The 20,744-nt window shown below is 43.0% G+C and overlaps 1 long non-coding RNA gene across 1 annotated transcript; it reads left to right on the top strand.

The window, feature by feature from the left end:
- The first annotated feature begins 597 nt into the window (after positions 1–597).
- On the top strand, positions 598–19,505 carry LOC120991383. Its single transcript, XR_005776653.1, has 3 exons — positions 598–681; positions 1,487–1,492; positions 19,494–19,505. It is a non-coding gene; the product is annotated as an uncharacterized LOC120991383 (long non-coding RNA).
- Positions 19,506–20,744: the final 1,239 nt, after the last annotated feature.

Genomic DNA, 20,744 nt, shown 5'->3' on the forward strand with positions numbered 1-20,744 from the left:
GGGAAGAATAGTGCTGCAAGGTACACGATTGTTCCTGTCATGTTCAACAGAAGTGTTGGTGGAGCCTATATAGTAGTGTGTACTTGATCTAATCCAGGGATGCCCAACCTGCAGCCCTACAGCTATTGAAAAATGACAACTCCCAGCATGCCCTGACAGCCTACAGCTATCAAAGCACGTTGTGAGTTGTAGTTTTGCAACATCTGGAGGGCTGCAGGCTGGGCATCCCTGGTCTAATCTATAATATAATTTTGGGGTAGGATTCTTTGCTTAAAGGCCCCATTCACACAACCGTGTTTTTGCTCCACTTCCGTTTTTGCGGACCCATTCATCTCAATGGGCCAGCAAAAAATATGGACAGCACACCGTGTGCTGTGCGCTTCTGTATGTCTGTTCTGCATCTCTGCAAAAAAGATATAACATGTCCTATTCTTTTCCATTTTGCGGACAAGAATAGGCATTGTTACAATGTGTCCGGTAAAAAACAGATGCAACACAGACATCATCCGTATTTTTTGCAGACCGCTAAATACATACGGTGAATGCACCCTGACATAGGTGTAAGCCTTTGTTGATGTCTGCATGGATTTTTCACTTTTCTGCTTTAGAGATTTAGTTTGCTTGTTGTACTGTCATTGTAGCTATTTGTCACAGTGAATAGAATGACTAGTAAACAAATTCGTATCATATCCGTGCTTTGTGTTCGTGCTACATTTGGACTCTTTAAAACGCGTCTGTGATAATGAAACCTACAGGCCGTAGCATGTCCTTGTTTTTCTGACAATACAAACTGTTGCTGGATTTACAGTACATTACTCTGTAACACATTATTATTCACATTCACTGCATAAATGTTGAGATGACATCTCCGATGATCTTCCCTTTGGGCTGGTGTTGCAAAATAAAGTGACAATTTGGAAACTGGAAATCTTAGCTGAGCGTGAATGTTATTGTACTGTTTATCTCTGCCCATTTTATGCATTAAATCAACAGCTGAGCATCAGTGCCTCACTATGCAGTAAAAGCAAGCTTAAAAAATGGATATTCAAAATGCGGGTTAAATGATAATATGAATTCATTTAGTGATGCAAAAATAGTTATTTGCCATTTCATTCTCGGAATATGAAGGAATTAAGGGGGTCATTTATTAAACGCAGACGTCCTTTGCACTGTAAGCTTCGACTTCTACCCGCTCACGCGAGATCTAATAAAAAGTAGGGGTGGTGCGGGAAGGCCCGTCTCATTTACCATTTTCTACGCCTGTTTTAGCATAGAAAATTGTCTAAATGTAAGGCAGCTAGGAATCTGTCTTGCATTTAGAAGTGGCGGAGGGTCCACCAAAGTTATGTAGAGGCCGGCGGATCCACTGCCAGGTATAAGGCTTATTAAGACCGGTGTCTAAAACGCTGGTCTTATTAAAATTTGCCCCGAACTTTGAAAAAATTAATTACTGTACCTCTTACAGCCATACAGAGGCAATTCGGAGGGAATAGTTATTTTCAACTTGCACAATGCATTGCAGGGCTTTCACGTAGCGATTGCTTCAGTTTCGAGCACGGATGCATTGCTCTATTTCAAGGGGCCGCAAGAAAAAAAAGAAAGTTGATTGGTGTTTGTTTGCAGCAGCCTATTACACAGGCCGATCCAAAGTCAATGGGGAGGAATGATCACTACCACAGTCATTGCTCCCTCATTCAGTTCTATTGATTATCAGTAGCACATCCCTGATTACATAGGGAGATGTGTCGGCGATTATTGTGCATCTGTCTTCCTGATAAAATAGGCAAATAAGCTGTCAAACGAGTGATTGCTCATTTATTAGCTGATTAGCAACAAGATTATACAGGCTAGATATCAATGTTCCTGTGAGCACTTGTTCCCAGTAATTGGCCCGAATATCGTGCAGTGTAATAGGGGCTTAAAGGGATTTCCCAGTAAAAATGTTTTTTTAACAAGTTCCTGCAGCATGACCCCTGAAACAGAAGATTCATGCTTAGCTGCTCCCTGCCGCTCCCGTGGTCCGCTCTGCGCCTGCTCTCTCAATCTTCCAGTCCCCGCGCTGTTGGCATCTGGCTGGCTGTGGATATGGTAACATGCACCGCTCCAGCCAATGACTGGTATTTAAAAAAAATTAAAATTCTAAAAAAAAAATTAAATATATTTTTGCCACATATGTTCCCCACGAGGTCATAAAAAGACCATTGGAGAACAGTGTAACAAAGTTTTATGCAAATCGATTTAGGATGTTTCATCCGAAGTCGATTCGATCATCCCTATCTGTAATCCAGCGTAGATTGCACAGCTGTGTTTCTAGCCAGCAAGACGAAAGCCGCAAACTTTGGTTCTGCAGGCCCCATGCGGGCCGAGGTTTGTGCACCCCTGGTCTAGAGGAATTGTATTTTTAACCCTTTCGCTGACCGAGGTGTTTTACACATCTTTATGTACTAAGACACTTCCATGCAACCTTGCGCCAATGTGTAATTTTTCATAAAATGTGATATTAGTGTAACCCAAGCAGTAAGTTATATGCACAACACCTCTTAAAACGTGCAGAGTTCATACATACCATTTCGGCCTAAATTTATGTGCAGATATCTTCATAAAATTGCCAGAACTGGAAAGACCAAAAATCTGGTTTTAGGTAGAAATTTAAAAAAGTAACAACCTATAAAATACAGGGCTTACAGTCCTTGCAAAATGTAAGTGCACCCCGAAACCTGTATATTTACTGAAAGCAGACAACCTCTTTGGTGGACCATTGACAACCATCTCTACCTTTATGTAACTTTTTGACAAACAGGTATTTAAAAAAATGCTTCAAAACAAACATTTGCACCTAAAATTCACATCCAAGCAGAAATTTACACATAAAAGTAATGTAAGAATAATATATTGAGGTGTGCAAAGCTCATATGTACCACAAGCTGTCATGGCAGCACTGTGTGCCACCACCTTCCTGCCATCCGGGGCAGACACAGGCACCACATCACTCACCTTGGTGTTGCCCAGCGGCCCAGCCCCGCTGAGTCCTTCCTGCTATCCAGTAGGAGATCTGGACACCAGGGTCCTGTGACTGGCTGTAAGTTCTCTTCCTCTCTCCCATACGGTGCGCACACTACTCGGCTCTTAAAGTGCCAGCACAAAATTATGCTCTACAGCCAATGGCTGGGAATCTGAGGATGTTTAAGGTACCTTACTAAAAGAGTTCCAGAGGGGCCTGGATGTATTTCTGGAGTTTAATAATATTACAGTCTATAGCTACAAAAGATGAGTTGTTGATCCAGGGAGTTATTCTGATTGCCTGATTGGAGTTGGAAAGGAATGTTTTTCCCCCTAAAATGAGAAAGATTGGCTTCTACCGCACAGGTATTTTTTTTCAGTAATACAAACTATGGGGTAATTTATTAAAGGGGTTTTCTCATCTCAGACAATGGGGGAATATCGCTAGGATATGCCCCCATTGTCTTATAGGTGCGGGTCCCACCGCTGGGACCCGCACCTATATCGAGAACGGAGCCCCGAAAGTGAAGGAGAGACCACTGCACATGCGCAGCCGCCCTCCATTCATTTCTATGGGGCCGCCGAAAATAGCCGAGCGCTGGGGATTAGCGCTTGGTGGTGGACGACCCAGGGAAATCTGGGGTCCTCCAGCCACAGCACTCCCCGCTCCGTTCTCAATATAGGTGCGGGTTCCAGCGGTGGGACCCACACCTATCAGACAATGGGGGCATATCCTAATGATAACTTCACCATTCACATAAAAGTTTGCCTCATCACTGAACAAAATCTTCTGCGTAAACTGAGGGTCCTGTTCCAATTTTGTTTTGCCCATTCTGCAATTTCAGTGTGCCGATCTGGGACATCCTCGTTGAGATGCTGCAGTAGCTGGAGTTTGTAAGGGTGCCATTTGTGAGTAGCTAATATCCGCCGAAGGGATGTTCGACTAATGCCACTGACATGCGGCGAGTGCTACGCTGTGGGCTCTTGCTGAATGAAGCTAGGACAGCCACTGATGTTTCTTCATTAGAGACAAATTTCATGCATCCACATTTTGGCAAATCCAACACTGAACCAGTTTCACGAAACTTAGCAAGCAGTTTGCTAACTGTAGCATGGGAGATGGGTGGTCTCTTAGGGTGTCTTGCATTGAAATCTGCTGCAATGACCCGGTTACTGCGTTCACCAGACATCAACACAATTTCTATCCGCTTCTCACGTGTTAACCTCGGCGACATGTCAATGGCTGTAAACAAAGAGAAACTTGTAAATAAATCATGAAAGAATAAAGTTATGTTAAAACCAAGCACACCATTGTTTTTCATGTGAAATTCCCAATAAGTTTGATGTGTCACATGACCATCTTCCTAATGAAAAAACAAAAGTTGGATTCAAAATGGCCGCCATGGTCACCACCCATCTTGAAAAGTTTCCCCCCTCACATATACTAATGTGCCACAAACAGGAAGTTAATATCACCAACCATTCCCATTTTATTAAGGTGTATCCATATAAATGGCCCACCCTGTATTATCTGTACTCACAGAGTTATCACTGTGTAAGGGGGCCCACTGAGACTTTATCGCCCAAGGGCCCACATGAACCTGGAGCCGGCCCTGCATAGCATCATAAATCAATATAATGCTATGCGACCCCATCAGTGCTGGGAGGTCAGGGCAGGAGCTGCCTCATTCTCACACTGCGAGTCCAAAGCGTGGAACTCGCTCGTCTGAAAGGGCTCTTTGTTTGCTCAGTGATCTGTAGGTTTTTATTGATTCTATTTTGGGATATGTATGATTTTCTTTATCACTTTTTGTTAAAGAGAATCTGTCACCCTGATTTTGGAGTACTATCTACAGCAGGGATCAGCAACCATTGGCACTCCAGGTGCTGCAAAACTACAGTTCCCAGCATGCACACGTACTTATCTGTTTTTGTAACCCCCATAGAAGGGAAAGGAGGATTCTGGGAGTTGTAGTTTCAGAACAGCAGGAGTGACGGAGGTTGACGATCCCTGATCTACAGTAATACACATGCATAGCACTTCAGATGAAGACTCCAGATATTTTTATTTTCCTACTGTGCTGACAGTGGGGGAAAGGGAGGCAGTAGGAAAATAAAATATAGTGATCTGGGCTCCATATCTGCAGTACTGCTCATGAATTACTGTAGAAAATGGTCCAAAATCAGGTTGACAGATTCCCTTAAATTTTTTTGTTGGGAGTTGAATTAACCTTTTTTTTTTTTTTTCTTTTTTTTGTTACGACATTCAACATAAGGGATAAATTCTTTTAGATTTTATATATTTGACAGTTTGGGCTTTTCAAACTTTTTTTTACTTTTTTACTTTATTTTTAACTTTATTTTTAACTGCGGATCAGTTTTTTTGCGGATTAGATGCTGAAACATTCACTTCTATGGGGCCCTTTTCTATTCCACGGTTCCGCAAAGCAAATGAAACATGCCCTATACTTGTCCGTGAAAATCAGGACATGGCCCCATTGAAGTCTATGGGTCCGCAAAAATACTGAATGCTATCCATTTTTTTTGCGGACAGCATACGGCCGTCTGAATGAGCCCTTATAGGAACTTTGCTGTGGCAAGCCTGGGAACCGTCATAAGGATCCCATCTGCCGTACAGTAGCAACCAAATGGCTTCTGTAGTCTCGTCGCAGGGGTGCAGTTGCCAGGTGTAGCCCACTCCTAGTAAAGGCCCCTCAAATGCTGTGTTGCCTCCAATGATAGACACTGCCAGCGGATAACGGCTGTGTAGCACAGCAGTCACCCACTAGCTATGGTGCCTGTCAGCAGTGATGGCCAGTTCGCAATGTATGCGGGCTGCCATCTTTTTTCACAAGTCCGGCGAGGGACAGGTAAGCCCTTATCTGTCCTGTGCGCGAGCCGGTCTCAAAACAAGTGCGGTCAGCGGGAGCACTGCCTGCTCCCGGTGACCGCATTTGTTTTCAGACCGGCTCCCGTCACAGGCACAGGTAGGGGGTTACCTGTGCCTCTCGGGACTTGTGAAAAAAGATGGCAGCCCGCATATGTTCGCGGGCGAACCATGTGAACTGGCCATCACTGCCTGTCAAGCTTCAACATCTGTCATGGAGGCAAAGCGGATAGAGTAGTGGTTAAATGGGTATTCCAAAAATAGCCATTTAATACCTGTTCACAAGATAGGTGGGAAGTGTCTGGTGGGACCCCAACCAATTATGAGAACAGAAATCCAAAAGTATTAGAAAGGAAAAAAAAAACTCCCAGATCATTACTAAAATTTGTTCCAAATTGATTTCCAAATATTCCTGGGCACACAGAAGCTGAAGAGCTTTTTTATTTCATTGTAATCTTCTCTGGCTACCTTCTCTATTTCTCCTGTAGTCATCCTTCTCTGTAACTGATCTGTCTTATATTTAAGATGGATTTTACGTCCCTGGATATATGAGCTGGTGGTGGGAGGCAGATAGTATTTATTTTCCCCTCCTGCTGTACCATAAAGAGTGACTGCTTCAGGAGTCCCAGTAGGGCTGTTGTGCTCAACAGGAGTTGATGCAGTATGAGTTTCACAGTTAGGACGGTGTGTTTGCAAGAACTCTAATTTTATATTTCCTAGAAGAGTTTCAGCCAATATTAATGCTCTGCTCAGCACATCAGAGCTCGGTTATTGACCATTACATCTTGTATAAAACACAATGCTGCCCTTAAACGTTATACATGAGACTCTGGCTGAATAGACATGATGCAAGGAACTTATTTCTGATGAGAACTCTGGCAGTGGAATGAATTTCATGCAGTGTAAAGTTCTCAAGTGCCCTGACTTCTATTTATTTGCTATTAAGGTGTAAATGTTACCTACAGGAAACTGCTAAATCCTTCCGGAACCAGTGCTATTGCAGACTTTAGTGATATTATCAGCGTCTAGATATTAGACCAGTCTAGTTTATGCGTACTTACATTTTTTCTACCATTTGACATGCATTTCAGGTGATAGCACCAATAGAGATCAGTAGTCTTGGCCCCTACCGATTGATAACATCCAGAGGCCCCTTTACCTTTTAGTTTGGCAGTTTCTGTATGTCTGTACAGTACTTCATTTAATGCACCTGTTTGGTTATTGAGTTAAATATATAAACCTTATGCAGGTGACTCTTAAGCTCCCCCTAGTGTTGGCTATAGGCAGACATAATTTTGTCATTTATAGGTAGTATGTCAGCAATTTAGACCATCCTAAATTGCTGACAGCACTAGGTAGGGGCTGGAGATAGCCGTGAGCTTTCTTTATTACAGAATTTGCTGTGCACTAAATGGAGTTTTTGTTTTGTTGCCATTTTATCTTTGTGTGATCAGATTTATATTAATATATGGTAATTATTCTTCAGGTAGTCCTTTAGAGTCTTAGATTTTTTATTTTTTTTTGCTTATCATCACCTGCTGCAAGGCAAGGGTAACATTGTGATATCTTATGCCAATACGGGACATCAGTGCTGGACAGAGACCACCAGTCTCCCATATCCCTTTTAGAGTGCTACCTTTTATATTTATCCTGTAATAAAATGTAAGATGAATGATATTTAGGAAAATGACTGAGGCCTATCAGCACTGGGTTTAAATCCAAGTTAAAGTATTTAAATAACAATAGGGAAAATTTATTAAAAAGGAATATTGGCTTACTTGCCCATAGCATCCAACTAAATTCCACATTTTATTTTTGAGCGCTCCCTTGGAGAATATAAGGTGGAATCTGATTGGTTACTATGGGCAAATAAGCCAGTTTTTCTTTACACAAGTTTTTTTAAATCTACTCCATTGTCTTTTACACATAAAAAACAGAATGCAAATACATAAGAACTAGAGAAAAAAGTTTTGAAAAATTCGATTTGTCAGCTTCACTGAAGCATACAGCAGCAACCCCAGTACTCTCCTGCCCTACAGGGGGGAGCCCTTCTGCCATCTGCTTTTCCTCCTTTTCCACATAATCTAATATCGATGAGAATATGACATTAGGAAAATCCAGCTCCTCCTCTCTCAGCATCTTGCTGACTTTTCTAGGACATGAACAGCACTCACATATAGCGTCTTGTGAAGTATTTCTTTATTGCCACATATTCATTCTGTGACGCGTTTCAATTGACAAAGACATGGGTTGTGTCGAAACGCGTCACAGAATGAATATATAGCAATTAAGAAATACTTCACAAGACACTATATGTGAGTGCCGGTCCTTTTCTATCGTTATTGTTGTGTGGGACCCCAACCCTAGAACACGTGCACCGCAAATTTTGCCTACAGTGCCGACTGATTCGAATATACGATTTTCTAGGACATGGAGACTTTAAAGGATGATTTGGAAGATTTAAAGCCAGCAAATGATGATAATGGTCATCATTAAGAACTGAACCTGCTAAGGGGTGCAAACTGGATGATATTGGTTGGAACACTGACACTGGAATAATAAAGGCTTCCATCTTATTGGTATTGAATTATATTTACTGCTAATGTAGGAATAAGTAACTGTTGGAATAAATAAAACTGACAGAATAAGTCTCCCTGTGCTCTCCCTCTCCAATATTCTATTAATCGTTTTCAGCAACACTGTCCCTAGCGCATGAGCGCTTGCCACATCTCTTCCTATGCTCAGCTCACTTGACAATGTCGGAGACCGTGTGGGATCTGTGGATTGGCTGGCTACAAGGCATTATGGGTGATCTTGCATTCCTGCGCTTCTTACTGTCACTTTTTTACACATGCAGCCGCCATTTTAGGAAAACCTGATTTGATACTATGAAGCATGAGGAAATTCAGATTTGTTGCAAATCATTGTTTTCCTAAACTTCGTACCGAATTCCACTTCAAATGCTTTGCTTCGCTCAACACTAATAAGGACTACACGTTTCTGGGTACAAACCGCTTCATCAGGTACAAAAAAGGCATCTATGCTGGGCACCCAAAGCAGAGCTGGTCACAATGGCTGATAAACTTGATCTGTCAGAGGTGGAGAAATCTAATCATCAGAAATTCACAAACATTGCAAAGCTAACACTGAAGAAAACAATATGCTTTCTTCAAAAGAGGCAATTGATCAGGAAAACGAAGTTAGAAGACCTGAAATGACTTGACTCTTGGCCATCTTATGGTGACTTTTCTACTAATCTGGCTGGCTGTAGAAAGAGCTTATGAGCATCCTGATTTTCTACTCTATAATATTCAGTTTTGTGATAAAAATGTCTTTTTATGCCTTTTTGTGGTCCTGATGAAGGGGTTTATCCCTTTGAAATGCATAGTCCCTATGTACTTGTTTTCTGATTATTATGTATTGAAATAAAATACATATTAGGGGGATATGTTTGAGGTTAGTTTTGATTGGACTTGATATGTGCACCTGTAGGAAATTTATGCACATAGAGCCCAGTAATAATAAATTTGCCGCAAGTGCAATGTGGTTGCATCTATTTTAGTAAAAGTGTGTCTGGGGGATTCCTGATGTGACTTTATCTGGTTTTTTTGCGACTTTTTCAAATATCACACTACTTAAATATGACATAAAAGTGATCTACTCTGAAATCCTGAACAAATTTTCACTCCACATATGTAAGTGGCACTAGAAGGCGTACTGCTCAAAAGTTGCAAAATTTAAGCTTGAGATTTTTTGAAGCCATAATTTTGACGTTCAGAGCTTGATAAATTCCCCCTATTGTCAAATACCTTGGTTTTATTGTTACCTATATTGGTACATTTGCACTTGTTGTGAGGACACTGTTAATGGACCTTCCCTAAGTGCTATCACAGATCCAGAGGATGTCCAAAGAATGGTTCTTCCAGTAGTTGCAGCACTCATCCCCACGGGACCTGGTTGTCCCATAGGTGCAGATAGCTGTTGTGTCTGACACAGCAGCAATAGGTGAGCATTCCTTTATCAGACCTCAGCCACCAACTTTTGAACAAAGATATTATAAAACCTAGGGAACGCTACTGTATGTCTCTTTTTTGCTTGTGTTAGCAGTGGAGAAGCTATCAAAAGTAAGAGATGCCAGAGCCAGTCAATCAGCTGATGATTTGTGGCCTGTCTTATCTATGTTGCTTACCCTTACCATACATCATTTGCTATTTCTCGTCTGTTGGTAGTGTTCAAGGATCAAGCATGACGCCACCTATTAATCCTTTCTTATAAACAAAACGTCTTCAAGCAGATAACTGCATTCTATCCCATGTTACAAGACTGTAAGCTGTAGATACCATGCCCACCATCAAGTTTTAGTAGATGATATATCAGTCACATCCCCGGGGGCTCCTTCACCAGATCCTTCCCTGTAGCAGGTTTTATCATGATGAGCTTGCATGTATTTGCGGCATATGTTATTCATCAATGAAGCCTAAGTAGAAAAAAAAATACTGTTTACTATAGGGAGTGTGACAAAGTGAGGGGTTGTGTCTGGCAATGCAGGTATTTTCCTCCCAGCATGTGTGAATGGGCTGGTTTTCAGCCAGGTGAGGTCAAATACCGAACTAGAGTTTAAGTGCCGGTCCGGGGTTTTTGGCAGCACCTGGCTGTCCTTAAATAAGCAGCTGGGATCAGCAGATATGTCTCTGTTTTTTGGGATCTGAGGTTTTGTGCCGTGCTGGAGGGCTGAGAGCCGCTCGCTGGGGAAACAGGCCCCCTAAAGCCTACGGGGTGAGCCTATCGAACAGATGGTGGTCCTCAAGACTTATCGCAAGCTTGTGTTAAATCTAACCCACCAACACGTTCTTGGGGGTCACCTGGGGCTGCAGAAAACTCAGGATCGTATTCTACAGCGGTTTTACTGGCCCAGCATATTCAAAGTCGTGGAAGAGTTTTGGAAGTCTTGCCCGATCTGCCAGATAACTAGCCCCAGCCACATTTTCGTAGTCCCCTAGTACCTCTGCCGATTATCGAAGTACCGTTTGACCGAATAGCTATAGACCTCATAGGCCCAGTACCGAAGTCCGCCAGAGGGCATCAACACATCTTAGTCATTCTAGACTACACCACTCGGTACCCGGAGGCGGTGCCACTGTGACATACCTCAGCCAAACTCATAGCTAAGGAGTTAATGGAGATGTTTTCCCGAGTTGGACTACCTAAAGAGGTTCTGACTGACCAAGGGACCCCTTTTATGTCCAAGGTGATGAGGGAACTCTGTAAGTTGCTGCACATAAAACAAATACGGACGTCCGTTTACCATCCGGAATCGAATGGTCTGGTAGTACGGTTTAACCAAACATTACAAAATATGTTGAAAAAGGTAGTGTCTAAAGATGGGAAGGACTGGGACCTCCTTCTGCCCTATCTCATGTTCACAGTGCGAGAGGTACCCTAGGCCTCTACTGAGTTCTCGCCCTTCGAACTGCTATATGGCAGACACCCTCGCAGTCTCTTGGACGTGGCCAAAGAGCCATGGGAACAACAACCCACTTCACATAAAAGTGTCATTGAGTACGTTACCCAGATTCAAGAAAGGATAGAGACAGTGTTTCCTCTTGTTAGGGAGCATATGGAGGCAGCTCAGCGTGCCCAGAGTCGGGTCTATAATCGGCAGGCTCGGGTCCGGATCCTTAACCCGGGTGATCGGGTGTTGGTTCTGGTGCCGACCGTGGACAGTAAGTTCCTGGCTAGGTGGCAGGGGCCCTACAAGGTACTTGAGAAAATTGGAGATGTAAACTACAAGTTACACCAGCCAGGGCGGCGAAAGCCGGAGCAAGTTTACCATGTGAATTTACTCAAACCGTGGAAAGATAGGGAAACCTGTACAGAAGACAGCCCGGGTTTTCTAGCAGAAGAGATACCGGCCCCTCTGTCTAATGCAAGAGAGGCGGCTGCCACAGTAAAAATTGTTGATGAAGGCCCCCGGTGGCTGTTCTCAGAACTGCCTGCTCCCGGTGACCGCATGTGTTTCAGACCGGCTCGCAGCGAGGCTCAGGTAAGGACTTACCTGTGCATCGCCGGACTTGGGATTTAAGATGGCAGCCCGCATGTGTTCGCGGGCGAACACGGCGAACTGGCCATCACTGCTCAGGAGGCCATGGAGTTCGTTAGTCGGAACACAGATGTGTTCTTAGACCTCCCTGGACGCACTTCCATAATTCAGTATGACATGATCACTCAGCCTCAGGCAAAAGTCAGATTAAAACCATACCGGGTACCTAATGTTGCAGCTAGACGTCATTGAGGAGTCAAAAAGTGAGTGGGCCAGTCCTATAGTTTTGATACCCAAGCCGGACGGGACATTGCGGTTTTGTAACGACTTTCGAAAACTTAACCAGGTTTCCAAATTTGATGCGTATCCCATGCCCTGGGTGGATGAGCTCATCAAGAGGTTAGGAGAAGCCAGGGTCACCAGATGTTTTTTGTCTCTGCAGAACTTTAAGTTCTCGGTAGAACACAGAGCAGGCCAGCTGCAGGGAAACGCGGATGCCTCGTCCCGGGTGCATTGTCTGGCGTGTGTCCAACCCCTCAGGGTTAAACAAAGGGGGGAAGTATGTGACACAGTGAGGGGTTGTGTCTGGCAAGGCAAGTATTATCCTCCCAGCATGTGCGGCTGGGCTGGTTTTCAGCCAGGTGAGGTCAAATACCGGACCAGAGTTTAAGTGCCGTTCCAGGTCTTGGCAGCACCTGGCTGTCCTTAAATAGGCATCTGGGATCATTAGAGATGTCCCTGTTTTTTGGTATCTGAGGCTTTGTGCCGTGCTGGAGGACTGGGAGCCCCACGCTGGGGAAACAGACCCCCTAAAGCCTGCTGTGGACTACTGGAGGCAGAACTGCCAGCAAGGTGACTTGTGTTATATGAACTTTCCATTGTGTGTGAATTAACACCAAGCCTGCAAAGTTATGTGCGGTTTTGGGCAATTGCCTCAAGTGTGAATAAACTCTCACGTTTTGAGTTAATAACGTGTATCTTGCCTCTGTACTGCGCCCGCTTACCCTATCTACCAGAGCGAAACCCCACAGGAGTCATATTATTATTTTTGCACTCAAGTGAAAGGTTGGCTGTGTTGTGCCCCTACTGAGATAACAAGCACAGTACCATGAAGCAACACCCGGTCATACACAGCATACAGTATGTTTGTAAAGGAACGAATATAAAGAGATACAGTGGGGAAAATGTGTATTTGATACATTGGCGGTTTTCCCACCTACAAAGAATGGAGAGATCTGTAATTTTTTATCTTAGGTACACTTCAACTGTGAGAGACAGAATCTAAAAAAAAGTCCAGAAAATCACATTGTATGATTTTTAAATAATTTACTTTTAAGCATTTAATTGCATGAAATAAGTATTTGATACAATAGAAAAAAAGAACTTAATGTTTGGTACTGAAACCTTTGTTTGCAATTACAGATGTGTCCTGTAGTTCTAGACCAAGTTTGCACACACTGCAGCAGGGATTTTGGCCCTCTCCTCCATACAGATCTTCTCCAGATCTTTCAGGTTTAGGGGCTGTCACTGGGCTACATTGAGTTTCAGCTCTCTCCAAAGATTTTCCATTGGACTCAGATCTGGAGACTGGCTAGGCCATTCCAGGACTTTGGAATGTTTCTTAAGTTGCCCTGGCTGTGTGTCTTGGGTCATTGTCATGCTGGTAGACCCAGCCATGACCCATCTTCAATGCTCTTACTGAGGGAAAGAGGTTGTTGGCCAAAATCTTGCGATACATGGCCCCATCCATCCTCCCTTCAATACGGTACAATTTTGTCCCTGGGGTCCTTAGACAGCTCTTTGGTCTTGGCCATGGTGGAGAGGTTGGAGTGTGATTGAGTGTGTGGACAGGTGTCTTTTATACAGGTAACGTGTTCAAACAAGTGCAATTAATACAGGTAATGAGTACAGAGTAGAAGGGCTTCTTAAAGAAAAACTAACAGGTCTATAAGAGCCAAAATTGTTAGTAGGTGATCAACTACTTACAGTAATTATCCATAAAAAAAAATTGAATTTTCCAATTTTCACACTGGCTCCTGGAACATAGACAATAGACTGACATTTACCTTTCTCTGCAGCTCACTTTTTATCTTTGCTGCATAGAACGGGGCATGGTCAGCAGGTTTATATCATATTTATTTTATTAATTTATTTTACTCACTTACGGTATATAGTAGGGACATATTCTACAGACATTATCATCACTTGCAGTCTCCAATACAGCTCACAATCTAATTTCCCAATCGGTGTGTCTTTGGAGTGTGGGAGAACATAAAAACGCCATGCAAATGTTGTCATTGGTTGGATCTGAACCTAGGACCCCAGAGCTGCAAGGCAGCACTGCTGTCTACTGAGCCACTGTGCTGTCCTGCTGCAGAATAACTTTGTAGCCAATCTGATGCCTCACTGATGGTATTGCATAATTGATAAGTACTGTATCTGCCTGATTTTCTCAGCATTGAGGACACCGTTAATTCTGACCAAATCCTTAACTCCATTTGCTGAAATGCTGCCCCAAACTTGCAAGACATATAATGCTTACTAACCTTTGAAATTAGATGTCCAGTGTCATCAGCTAAGAACTGGCCTAAATTAGTGGGATCCAGGTACATCCATCTATTGTTCAGAGAAATCTGGCCAGAATTTGTCTTTATGGAAGAATTGTGGCCGGAAAAAATCATACCTTCGATATGGAAATGATGCCAAGCGACTCAACTACGCACAAAAACATAAGAACTGGGGTGCAGAAAAATGACAGTAGGTACTCTGGACAAATGAGTCAAAATGTGAAACATCTGGTTGTAAGACAAGGCAGTTTGTTCAAGTGTGTGCAGGCAACAATTAGTATGGTGGAGGTTCCTTGCAAGTTTGAGGCTGCATTTCAGCAAATGGAGATTGGTCAGACTTAGTGACATCCTCAGTGCTTAGAAATACAGACCGATAAGTATCCATCATGCATTACCATCAGGGAGGATTCTGACTGCCTCCAAATATATTATGAAGCAGAACAACGACCCCAGACATACAGCCAATTAAAATAAAAGAAAGGGTATCCCACGGCGCAAAAAACACCCAGTAGTTGGAGTGATAAAGGTTCTTGTTTATATGGGCAAGTGGTACAACGCGTTTCGGGGTTTAACCCCTTCTTCAGGTACAATTGGCTTGCATAGCCAATTGTACCTGAAGAAGGGGTTAAACCCCGAAACGCGTTGTACCACTTGCCCAAATAAACAAGAACCTTTATCACTCCAACTACTGGGTGGTTTTTGCGCCGTGGGATACCCTTTCTTTTATTTTAACTACTGGCTCTCTGCGGGATTCCAGGCATCCCTGAACAGAAGTATCCATCCCGGGCTGCACACCATCCGTTGTGAGGAGTTCATGGCAATTTGATACATGTCCACATTAGAGTTGTGCCTAAACTAGCACAACTCTATCAGGTGAGCCTCCCCAGTGGAGATACCTATTTTATTTATTTTCTCTAACGTTATTACCCTATGGTGCGCCATTCTTTTTTGTTCTTTAGTGGAACGACGCCTGTTTTTGATACAGCCAATTAAGTCCTGGAAGTGATGATATGGGCCCCCACATAGCCCGGATCTCAACATCATGGAATCTGTCTGGAATTATAGAAAGAGACAGGAGTTGAGCAAGTCTACATTTACAGAGGATCTGTGGTTAGAAGAGCTGATGCTTGCAAAAGATGTTCTTTAAATATTGAGTGGATTTAGATTTCTCTTTTGTTCATTCATTTTGCATTTTGTTAATTGATAAAAATAAAGTATTTACAATTAAAATTTTTAAAGCATTCTTATTTTGCAACATTTTTTCCACACCTGCCTAAAATGTTTGCAGTCTATTGTATACATATTGAAAGGGTATGTACACCATTGCTACTAATTCTATTGCTGCAATAAAAAATAAATAAAACAATGAAGCAACTATGTAAACAGTCTTGGTTGAAAATGTCCTCTTTTGTGGCTCCTGTACAGGCCTGTGTGTTTCTATGGTTACAGACTACTATCCATCCCTATATAAACCTTATCCTGTACTCTCACTCAGACTGGGCGGTCCTGTTGGGACAGGGAAACTATAATTCCAGAAGTGTCCCACATCTCCTCTTGGCTTCAGACACCATAAATACCGTAATAAATACGCATGGCCTTTATTTGTATTTGGTGATTCTAGTGGATATTCTTCTGCACAAGCTTAGCTGTAGCCACCATACAGTTGAGCGGTACATATTGAAAGCAGGGGAGCAGAGCAGACAGACATGGTGGTCTTTACTGCACATGCTCTCCCTGTGGGTGAAGACTGAGAAAAAGCATATGCACTGCCCTGCTGCACAGGGAAAGCCAGCAATACCAGAGGAAGACAGAAGGGATGAACAGTGTATGCTCAACAAGAGAGCCAAGAACTACTGGAGGACATGTCCAGTAGCAACAAGGAATAAACACTGACATTGACTGCTTTATTTAGGGGCATGAGTTTTCAGAAATTCCTCATATTTGAAAATGGAATATATTTGGGAAGATTAAAGTTCAATTAAAAGTTTCATGTACTAAAATAACAACGTTTACGTAAGTGACTGCTGAGGCCAGCGATTGGCTGCAGAAGTGAAGTCTGCAGGACATCACCTTTGAAACCAGGAAAACAAAAACCGTTGTGGAGGACTGAGGTGCAGCACAGGAAGTGGCAAGGAGAAAAGTGTTACTTAGTGGCTGTTAGGAATTTTTTCATTTAACTAGGAAAACCCATTTAATGATTTTAGAGTTAGGACACACAAAAATAATTATATTTCTAGGGACATAGTTGGGATCACAACATTAAATTGTTCATGGGGCCACTTAACTTTGTTGTTATAGGTCATCAATCCAGAAAGCATTTTTAGAAAGAACATAAGCAAAGCCAGCTAGAAGGAAACTAATGCTGTAGTAAATGTGTAGGAAAAGCCCACTTTATGATCACTTACAATTATTATTATTAATATTATTTATTCTTAAAGCGCCATTCATTCCATAGCGCTGTACATATGAAAAGGGGTATACAAACAGACAATTGCACTAAGCATAAACAAGACTAATTACAAACTGGTACAGAAGGAGAGAGGGCCCTGCCCGTGAGGCTTACAATCTACATGGTATGGAGGAAGGACACAGTAGGTGAGGGTGAAGCTGGTCATGGCGGTATAGAGGCAGCAGGGTCACTGGTTGTAGGCTTGTCTGAAGAGGTGGGTTTTCAGGTTTCTTTTGAAGGATTCCACTGTAGGTGAGAGTCTGATATGTTGGGGTAGCGAGTTCCAGAGTGTGGGGGATGCACGGGAGAAATCTTGGAGGCGATTGTGGGAAGAGGTAATATAGAGAAGTAAATATACAGTACAAACTATAATAATAATCATATTTAATTTCTTATGCGTATAAGGTTTATAAGAAAACCTGGGTAGTCTGAGACATTTTAACATATGCCAAAGGCCAAATAGCAGGGGATGTGCTTAAATAACAAAATAATGGGGTCATTTATCAAACTGGTGTAAAGTAGAACTGGCTTAGTTGCCCATAGCAACCAATCAGATTCCACCTTTTATTTTTGAAAGCTCCCTTGAAATATGAAAGGTGCAATCTGATTAGTTGCTATGGGCAACTAAGCCAGTTCTACTTTATAACAGTTTGATAAATCACCCCATAGGTGTTACCTGGAAAATCCACTGCTCTTCCAGAACCACTGCTTCGTGCCTCCTCATGATCTCTGTTGCTGTTTTGCAGAGATGACGTTGCGACCACCTACACATGACCACTGCTGAAAATCAACAGATAGTGATTGAAAGCAGCGGGGATCTGCTGGCAGTTGCAGTAGGGCAGAACAGCATCGTCAGCAGTGACTGAGTGACTGCAAATTTTTCATATCATTAGTACTTCTCTCGTTATTTTAGCACATTTTCTAAAAACCTCTTGGAAAAAAATATGAAAGGCAGTGAAAGTGTTAAAAAAGAATGTATATTCATTGGTTCAAACCCCCTCTGCTCCAGCGTCGATGCTCCCATCACACCCATAATACCACATGTGACCGCTGAAGCTAATCGGGATGCCACTTCACTGAGGAGTTAAACACAGGCCTTAGCCATTTACTGCACAAGACCGCTAAGACCAGTGATTGGCTGCAGCGGTCGCGCACAGTGTACAGGTACTACATGCTGCAACCATGTAAACAAAACCCGGTTGGCACAGGAGCAGAGGAGTTTGAGCTGGTCAGTATATCTTGTATATCCTTGCCATTTTTTTTAAACTCTGCCAACTTTAAGTGCTGAGTGGATGAGTTTACCTCACACAGCAATGTGTTCCAAAGATCAGAAAAATCGGTATAGAAGCCTTTCTCATAAAAGTGTTTGCTATTCTGAGGGGAATAGGATTTTAGTACTTTGGAACCAAAATAAAATGCTACAGGCTTGGTTCATTCAGGTACTTAGTCACAGTTTGTCAATGTTTGAAGCTTTAACAGAGTTTCCCCATCACAAACTCATAAACCATTTAATCACGTCGGGGAAGTTATGGCCTACGGCTGTATAACAGCAGAGTACAAGTATTGAAGTAAAAGACAGTTTGTTTGAGGAGATTTAACCTGTTTGTTGGTGGAGATACATTTATTTTAGATATTCTGTTGACATCCTCAGTTAAGTGGCGTCCTGGGTTGACCTGAAATGTGTAGGTTGCGGGTATTATTGCTGTGTGGCAGGACCTAATCTTTAGCGACTGTGTTCTAAGACTTGAGGCGTGCAGCTTACAATGACTGTTAATGAGCTTTCCAAAACTGCTAGACTTGTCTATTTTTTTCTTGCAGCTTCGGAGCCCATGAAAATAGTTTTCTTTTTTTTTTCACCAATTTTTTTCGACACCTGTAAGATTAGTAACAGACAGTTTTGACATTTTTTTTATTTTAAAAATAGGGCTTCCTTTCACAACGCATGTATCCTCATCTCACTCCACACCGCTAATTTGTGTGATGTTTTCTAGCTTTAATGTCTTGTCTTTACTCCACAGTAAGGTTTATCCTCTGGGGCACAGCTTTTTCAACCTGTCTGAACCTATTAAAAGAGGAGCGAGAAGAAAACTTTCATTCGGTAGCTAAATATGTTTGAAACTGTCTGTGTGAAAGCAGACAATCTTGACAGGACCCAGACGCTCAGCCTTCTATCTATTCAGGTTGTGCCTATAATATGCTGCAGCACTCTTGTTTAGATGCACTATGACTGATGCTGATGACCTTTATAATGCTGGATGAGACTACGTTAACAGAAAGCATCTGTATTCCTGTAATAACATTCCATTATTTGACTATGTATTCCAATTTTGTTTCTGGACAATCTATTTTGTTAGAGTGTCCCCCAACAAAAAGCTGAAAACAGATTTTCTCACTACTGGGGCTATTGCAATCAGCTATAATCTATGGGGAACTTTGCAGAAAGTGATCAATTTCCCTGCAGTACCTCTTAAGGAGAAATGCAACATTACACAGTTCCCAAGGAAATCCGTGGTATTCAGGGACAAACACAGAACCCATAACACAACTAAGTATGTACCACCAATGAGTTGTATGACAAATTCAGATTAGGAGCCAGGGTGCAGGAGCAGAGTGTTGACAAGCTGGTAAGTATATGTCTTTAATTGGGTCAAATACGCCAGGGGACAAAGAAAATAGTATATAATTCCTGAAAACACCTTTAAATGGTTGGGTCACTTTAGCAAGTGGCATTTATTATGTAGACAAAGTTAATACAAGACACTTACTAATGTATTGTGATTGTCCATATTGCCTTCTTTGCTGCCTTGATTCGTTTTTCAATTATGTTTTACACTGCTTGTTTCCACCCTGCAATACAGCTTTTTCCTATAGTATTCAAGCACAGCCACAGCCATTGCTGGATTACAGGGTGGTCATAACCATGGAAACTAAAAGTGTATAACGCGACGGAAAAATGAATTAACCCCATAAGGACCCGCGCCGTACATGTACGGCGCTGGTGAACGTGACTTAAGGACCGGCGCCATACATGTACGGTGGGCTGATCGGGCAGTTGCAGGAGCTGCGCCCGCCCGATCTGCATCACGGACCTGGTAGTCACTGACAGCCGGGCCCTTGCTGCATAAGACGGCATCGGTGAAAACACTGATGCCGGTGTGATAACCCCTTGTATGCCGTGATCAAAGCTGACCGCAGCATGCAGAGGGTTCGCTGAGGGTCAGTGGCGCACCTACAGGGGGGGTCCAGCGGGTCTGTACCCCCCCTAGAACAACCAGCCGAATTTTTTTTTTTAAATCCTTCAGGGCCGCACCGCCGATCACCACAGGCGGCGCGGCCCTGGATGTAATTGCGGCGGCCGCGGTGGTGGTGGGGGGGCAGTAGCAGTACTAGGAGATGAGCGCTTCCATTGTGGAAGCGCTCATCTCCATATCTAATCCATCTGTATCGCCGTCCTTAGGACAGCGATACAGATGCCTGTGCTGTGCTGCGGCAGGGAAGGGAGAGGTGTGTCCCTCCCCTGTTCTTCTGATAGGCCGCAGGCACTAATGCCTGCAGCCTATCAGAGGCCGGCTCAGGCGAGATGACGTCATCATCACGCGCCTGAGCCGGGCAGCACACAGCAGGGACACAGGCCGGAAGAGCCTGCATCGCATCACTGCTGATGGAGGTAAGTATCAGTGTATTTTATTTTTTATTTTTTTTGTTTTGTTTTTTTGGAGGAGGGGGGAGCTGGCACTATGGGGGCACTAAAGGGGAGAACGGCACTATGGGGCATCTGGTGGTACTTTTTTTTTAGGTGGC

This window comes from Bufo bufo, chromosome 2 (genome assembly GCF_905171765.1).
Source record: "Bufo bufo chromosome 2, aBufBuf1.1, whole genome shotgun sequence".
Classification (NCBI taxonomy): Eukaryota; Metazoa; Chordata; class Amphibia; order Anura; family Bufonidae; genus Bufo; species Bufo bufo.